The sequence below is a fragment of the Pelodiscus sinensis genome, chromosome 10 (genome assembly GCF_049634645.1).
Source record: "Pelodiscus sinensis isolate JC-2024 chromosome 10, ASM4963464v1, whole genome shotgun sequence".
Taxonomy (NCBI): Eukaryota; Metazoa; Chordata; order Testudines; family Trionychidae; genus Pelodiscus; species Pelodiscus sinensis.
This window is the reverse complement of record NC_134720.1, coordinates 32,569,673-32,577,635: the sequence shown is the minus strand read 5'-3', so window position 1 is coordinate 32,577,635 and position 7,963 is coordinate 32,569,673.

The following is a 7,963-nucleotide window of genomic DNA, read 5'->3' as shown; positions in this document are numbered from 1 at the left end:
ACATAGGAAAGAAATTTATTTCTTAAATATGACTTTTAAAATGACAATGCTCCTGTAGTTTGCACATAACACAAGGGTAGCCGTCATTCAAGTTGGGAGCCAAATGCAACTAGTGTTTTAATACTGATACAGTTTCCATAGAATCTCTGTTCCATGAAATGTCCCATCTTCCAAGAGGAAAGCATTTGGATCAGGATGGAATATTGCCAGCTGGGGTATTTTGGTGCCAGTTCTGTAGGTGGTTAAACACCGCTGGCTGTAGAGCCATGGTCACCAACTGGTCGATTGCGGTCAACTGGCTGATCGTGAGGCGTTCGGGCCCCCCCACCTCCCATTTCTTCCCCACCCCCGAGAAGCCCCACTACCTACTTCCAGCGTAGTGCCGGCTTCCCACGGGGTGGACGGAAGTCCTGCCTGCGGCTTTGCGCCACTTCTGGGGATTCTGGAAGTGCGCTGGCTGCTCCCCTTCCACAGCTCTGTGGCGTGCTGGGTGCGCTGCGGGAGGGGGCATTGGCCCCGGAGGAGGAGCCCAGGGTGAGTCGAGCGCAGAGGTTTTCCTGCACTGCAGTAGTGGGGGTTGGCCCCGGGGTTTGGCCTTGGGGCAGGCACGTGTGGGGGTTTGGCTGTGCTGCAGGAGGGGGGTTTGGCCCGTGGCAGGCACGTGCAGGGGTCTGGCTGCATCGCGGGAGCGGGGCTTAGCCCAGGAGGAGGCACGCAGCGGCTCCCCTCTTGGGGGGGGGGGAAATCCTGGGAGGAGGCGGGTGCAGGGGACTCTCTGCCCCCACTGGCCCCCTATTCCCTCTCCCCAGCCCCCTGTTCCCTCTCTCCACTCCCCAGCCTCAGAAACCTGTCCTCACTGGCACCCTGTCCCCTGCCAAAGCATCCACTAGCACCCTTCCCCAGGACTATGTCCCTTGCTCCCACCAACACAGTTCGGGCCACATTAATGAAGCTTGGGGCGGGGGCGGGGGGGTTGGAGGAGGGTTTTTTTGCATCTCACTTGTGTGGCCACAACTGACTTTTCTGTGGGTCAGTGATCCCTGACTCAAAATAGGTTCCCTGCTCTTCTCAGAAATAAAGACAATGCAGAAACTTCTTGTGTTTGACACAGTATTTTATTTAAAAATGAAGCCTGGCCAATAAACCCCCAACTGGGGCCAAGCCCCCATCTGGCCACAACATCATAACACTCCTGCACTCCCCTTTCCCCCAGACCCTAAACCTGAGCCTATCATACACTGGAACCCCCTGCCCTGAGCCCCTCACATATCCCACCCAAATTCCTGAACCCTCACATCCAGAAGTCTGTGGCTTGCTTAGTACCCTAACCCTAACCCTACATCTGACCCCAATACTGCCCAGCCTGGAGCCCCCTCCCCGAGCCAGTGTTCGCTTATCCACCTCCTCCTGCATCCAGGTTTCCTCCCAGAGCTTGCACCCCTCACCCCTTCCCACACCCAAATCCCTCATTCCCACCCCAGAGTCTCAACCCAGCAAGGGTACAGCTAGACTGCAGGGGCTCGTCTACACTGGCCCCTTTTCCGGAAGGGGCATGTTAATTTCAGCTATCGTAGTAGGGAAATCCGCGGGGGATTTAAATATCCCCCGCGGCATTTAAATAAAAATGTCCGCCGCTTTTTTCCGGCTTTTAGAAAAGCCGGAAAAAAGCGGTGGACATTTTTATTTAAATGCCGCGGGGGATATTTAAATCCCCCGCGGATTTCCCTACTACGATAGCTGAAATTAACATGCCCCTTCCGGAAAAGGGGCCAGTGTAGACGTAGCCCAGGAGTTTTTCAGGATTTCAGAGAGATCCCAGAAAAACTCTTCAGCATCCAGGGATGCATTTGTTCTTCCTCTTCTTTTAGTGGAAGAGCAAACATGATCTTTCGGTAACCACTATATTCCTCTTTCCACGAGGAATAAGGGGGCTTCCAAAATAAGGGTTTTTTCTGACATTTGGTCCAGTCTAGACAGGCCAAATGTTGGAAAAACCTCTTCCTACAGAAGAATTGGGGAAAAAAAAGCAGGGCTACGTCTAGACTGGCATGATTTTCTGCAAATGCTTTTAACGGAAAAGTTTTTCCGTTAAAAGCATTTGCGGAAAAGAGCATCTAGATTGGCACGGACACTTTTCTGCAAAAGCCATTTTCTCAATCGGGCTTTTTTGCGCAAAACAATACTGCATTGTTTACACTGGCCCTCTTGCGCAAAAGCATTTGCGCAAGAGGGCTTTTGTCCGAACGGGAGCAGCATAGCATTTCCGCAAGAACACTGACAATCTTACATTAGATCGTCAGTGTTCTTGCGGAAATTCAAGCGGACAGTGTAGATAGCTGGCAAGTTTTTCTGCAAAAGCACCTGCTTTTGCGGAAAAACTTGCCAGTCTAGATGCAGCCCAGCAGTATAAGGTTTGGGGATAGCAAGTAATGGAGAGGAGGAGAATAGAGAGGGCAGGGCTTCAAGGAATGGGCGGGGCGGTATATCTTGGCTTGTTCTGTCATTTAAAAAGTGATCTTAGGTGTAAAAAGGTTGGAGAACACTGCTGTAGAGGGACTCTTTGCTTCCCTAAAATGAAATGCACATCAGGGACTCTGTCTGCATGGGCCACTTTTTTAGTAAGAGTGGATGATTGCAATGTGCTTCATTTCATGCAAATAAAGGCTCTGATCTTGAATGAAGTGGAGAGTCTTCAAAACTGGAAAGCATATAGGGGAGCCCTGCATCTCCCGGGATATTGTGTTAAATACAGCCTGTAGGTGCCAGACAGAGAATGTACTCTTCCTCCCCTCCGCCACCTTTGTGCTAAATCTGGGCACCACTGATTCAGGAGATCCATAAAGGGCAGATTATTAATAAAATGTTCTCCAAAAATACCATAGGAGTGTGTAGCCTATAATGAATCAATACCTAGTCACAGATTGTGTATGTGTGAAGGATCTCAGTATTATACAGCCCTGTGAAGTTTTTGATACATTAATACTGCATGCATCGTATGCAGTAATGTTTTTTTTAAGTCATACTCACTATTTATTTATTTTTAATTCCCACATCATAGGATAGCATACTGCAAAAATTAAAAGTACATTTTTTAATTTAAAAGCAGAGAAGTGCATAAAAGGCCAGAAAACTTCGCTTTGTTTTTCCTCTTGTAATTTCAAAATTGCTAAAGTGATTAGAGTAAAATAAGCTTAGAAATAAACACATTGCTTCTGGGTTGTGACAAACATTCTTATTTTTGAGTCTAGATCAAATTTGTGCATCAGAACTTCAAAACTGTTAGCCAAAGGCCACAGAATGGAGATTGCTGACAGGCCACTTACTATAGCAATACAAATGATGTATGTGTTCTAACACTGTTCTTTTAAAGAAACATTCTTAATAGAACAACTCTTTCTCCATTCATTCTGAAATCTAGGCATTCAGTGTAGCAAACTCCACTCCAATTAATACACTGAGATGACCTTTAGAAGCTGAATTTCACTACATGCAAGAATGGAGAGGGTGGTTCATTGGAACTACAGCACAAAGAGCTTAGTCAAGTTCCAATACTGAGCCATGTGCAGTGCTGACTGATGAGAACTTGTTTAAAACTAGTCTCTAAGGGCCAGATTATGGAAGTCAGTAAGGTGCATCTAAATGCCTTGCGGGACAGTTGCATTGGAAATAATGAGCGCATGATTCTGAATAACCCCCTATGTGGCCCAGTGCAGAGTGTTTTTTAGCATTATGTACCATTTTGTGGTATGATTGGACCATAATACAAGTGAAACTTATCACCCCAATGGCAGTACACAGCAGCACAAGGAATTACCCCCCCCGCCCCATGATCAGGTCCCTAATTTTTCAGGCATTGCTCCCTGTATTTTCAGCACCTTCTATTGCACAATGGCTTTTCAATGCACTCCTGTCTATAAAAACAAGTCTGCTCAGCTTCGTTCTGTTTGACCTTCTCAGTGCCTGCAGAGCTTCCCTCGCTAATGCACTCAGCATTTTTTGCTGTTCTTTGATATTCTCACAGGGAGCGTAGATTAGAGCTTTCCAGAAAATTTGCATTGCTCTGCAAAAAAAGGGACCAATAAACACTAGAAGAAAGGGGGAAAAAGATATAAGGATCAAAGCAAAGTTAGGATTAAAGGGAAGGAGAAATAAAAGGGAAGTGTGAAGAAAGTGAGGCTAGTAGACAGGAAATAAATCCACATAATATCATCTTCTGCCTGTTAAGGATTATCTTCTCATATCACTTCCATCTAAGAAGGCAGAATTTTAAGCACGAGGCTCCATCATATGCAAGAGAGAATTTTTAAAAATGGGAATTTAAATTAAGTTTTAATATACATGTTGTAATTCTAATTAAAATCTACTAGGGGGCTGTGCCCCCTGCTCTCTATGGGTATGTCTACACTACCCCACTAGTTCGAACTAGCGGGGGTAATGTAGTCATCCGCAGTTGCAAATGAAGCCCGGGATTTGAATTTCCCGGCCTGGAGCCATTTTTAAATGCCGGCTAGTTCGAACCCCGTGCCACGCTGCTACACGCGGCACGGAGTAGCTAGTTTGGATTAGGAATGAGGAGTACAGCTAGTTCGGATTAGGAAGCCTAATCCGAACTAGCTACTCTGTGCAGCGTGTAGCCGCGCGGCACGGGTTTCGAACTAGCCGGCATTTAAAAATGGCGCCGGCCGGCTTCATGCAAATGAAGCCCGGGAAATTCAAATCCCGGGCTTCATTTGCAACTGCGGATGACTACATTACCCCCGCTTGTTCGAACTAGCGGGGTAGTGTAGACATACCCTTAGTTCATCAACCGCTTCTCTCTGCAGGCTTTCATGGCCAGAGAGCATGAGAGCTACACTTGCCAAATTGTGGAGGTAGGTGTCTGGCTAGGTAGGAGGGTGCAGGTACAGGCTGGGGGCAGGATGCCTGGCCAGGATGGAAGGGAGGCAGGAGCAGGCTGGGAGTAGGTGTTTGGTCAGGGAAGAATGCAGGAGTAGGCTTGGGGTACGTGCATGGCAAGGGGGCAGGGTTCAGGAGTGGGCTGGAGGTGCGGGGTCTTAGTGGAGGAGGTGGATGTGGGGGTTGGCGGTACGGGGTCTCGGTGGAGCGGGAGGGTAAGGGGGCTGGGGCTGTGGGATCCTGGCAGGTTGGAGAGTGAGAGGTCTGGGGTGGCAGGGTGGTGAGTGAGAGGGCTGGGGTTGCGGGTTCTCGGCTGCGGGGGTATGAGTGAGGGGTGGGAGTATTGGGTCTCAGCAGGGTGGTGAGTTAGGGTTGCAAGGTCTTGGCAGGGCAGTGTGTGAGGGGGCTGGTGGTGTTGACAGGGTGGTGAGTGAGCAGGCTGGGGGCATGGGGTCTCACCTTTGGAGGGTATGAATGACGGGGATGCGGGTTGCATGGTCTCGGCTCGGAGGGGTGAGTGGGTGGGGTGGGGACAAAGTTTTGGCTGTTGACCTGAACTGAAAACTCAGATTCACTTTATAAATGCCTCAGACTCTCCAGGATGTGCATCCGATACCTCCCACTTTCTCAAGGGCAGCCATGGATATGACATGTCAACATGGGTTACAAGTTTCAATATTATTAGCCTAAGTGTTACCTGTTCCAAACAAAATCAGTGATCTTTTTGTGGAGCTTTGTCTTGAGCATCATTGGGGCTAGCTATTCAAAAGTTTACATGCTACTGGACACCTGAAGATTGACTGGAGTACTGTATGTAACTTGTCTCTAAGCTCCTTCACATATTTAGGTGATCAATGGCTTCCATAAAGAGAGGCAAAGCTGGACATATGGCATAGTGTGATTATAACCAATATCGCACATTATTGGCTGGAGCATAGGCATTATTGGCTGGAGCACACAGCAAGACCAACAAACAATTGCCAGGGGCTTGTGCTGAGCTTTTGGATTGAAGGTTAGCAATTTATTTTTATAACAACAAAACCACCTAGGTTCCTTAGCACCATCTCTCTGGAGCAAGAAGCCTGTACTTTCTCACCCTGTTTGTTTATTGATGAAAGCTATTTATTATTGCTCTGTCGCATTGGAAGAGAGGCACAATAAAACTGAATCATTCTTTAAATCAGAATATGCAATAAGACAGAATTTTCTCCTTAACAGGTTTATTATCCCATGTATAGAGGGAAGAACAGATTCCTTAGAGTATTTTGTTATAATAAGTTGAAAGCTGATATCAGATAACTCTAAAAATGTGAACAAAAGTCTTGTAAGAAACCTTTTTGTCATAGTTCACCTTGAATTAACATGCACAATCATGTTGTTTAACAATACAAATAAGAAAGCTGTAGCAATTGGAAACATACTGTAGTACAATTGATCATTTTCGTTTCAGTACTATAAATAAAATATTTTTTAGCTACATTAAGATCTTGCCTAATTCAAGAAAGAAGTAGTTCAGGCAAACCTAAATTTATGGTACGGTAAGAATGGCAGGGTTTGCACTTGAAGAGTTTACTAAAATAGTTAACAAATATGCTGATTAAGAGGGATTTTAAGTGGAAGATATATTAGGAAGATTAGCTAGATTCTATAATTGGCTCATATGTTGAGTATAGTTAATTCAGATCTTTACTTAATTGCAAATGAGTCACATGTAAAGTACAGTGACTGAGTTGTTCAAATGAAAAGATCGTAGCCTTGTGTCCAGAAAGATTAGACAAGCCATTGTAACATGCTGTACCAAACAGATAGTTTAAGCTCAGATTTTAAGTTTGGTTAAGAATGGTTATACAATTTGACCATGAATACAAAGATATTTATATTTTTTAAAATATTTGAATAAGTATTCTTTTAATAAATGAAAATAATTTTTTAAAATTTCTTTTGAATTTAAATAATCCCCATACAGTGCTGGAAATATATATGCTGTAGCATTCTGATAGTATTTCTACTTTCCATGCACTTTCTGCTTATGACTAGTCTACTTTCTGTTTTAAATAAATAAAGGGCAAAATGTAATCAAGCATAGTAAATATTGAAAAGTAAAATATTGCTGCTCCAGTAATCTGTGGTGGCTTTTAGTAACTGACTCTTGGGGCATGATCTAGAAATGTTTCTATTTAATATACATTTGAATATTTAAACACATTTCCATCAGTTTCATTTGTTCCCTTTGATTGCATACTATATATATTCTAGTAAATACATTTGACAGAAATTACTATTAATAATCTAATGTTATATTTAGAGAGGGCAGAAAGCAGTAGTATATTCCAGATGTGATTGAATGTGAGTTGCATCCTTATACAACTATCACACATGCATCTTTATTCAAAGATCCAGCAGTCCATAATGAACAAATAAATGCCATTAAATCTGCCCATAAAGCATATTTCGTTTTAAGTGCTTTCTTTTAGAAGAAAGATGACTATCTTCACTCAATATCACTTAGAGCATGTCTACACTACAGGACAAAAGTCAAATTAAGATATGTAACTTCAGCTACATCAATTGCGTAGCTGAAGTTAAAATAGCTTAATTTCTACACAGCAGGAAGTCAAAGGAAGAACACTTTTCCTTCAACTTCCTTTACTCCTCATGAAATGAGGAGTAACAGGAGTTGAAGTAAGAAGTCCTCCATCTCATCATTATTTCAAAATAACGGTTTGCTTCGCTGTGTAAACTCACGCTATGTTATTTTGGAATAACATCAGCTATTCCAAAATAATGCTGCTGTGTAGACATACCCTAAGGAATTTTACTATATATTCTGGTCCTGATTCATCTCTGCTTTATTCTAGTTTAATGGCTGTGTAAGTCTACTGAAACAAGTAATTTCATTGGTGTGAAAGTGAAATTGGTGATGATCAAGACTTCCAAGTTAAGTTTTAATATGCAGGTATTGGACTTTGCGCTGAGATTTTAGGAAAATATTTATAGCTCTGTATAATGGATTTGGAGCTGCTCTGTGAAAATTTATGAATTTTGCATGTTAGTCTGTTTGAGATGT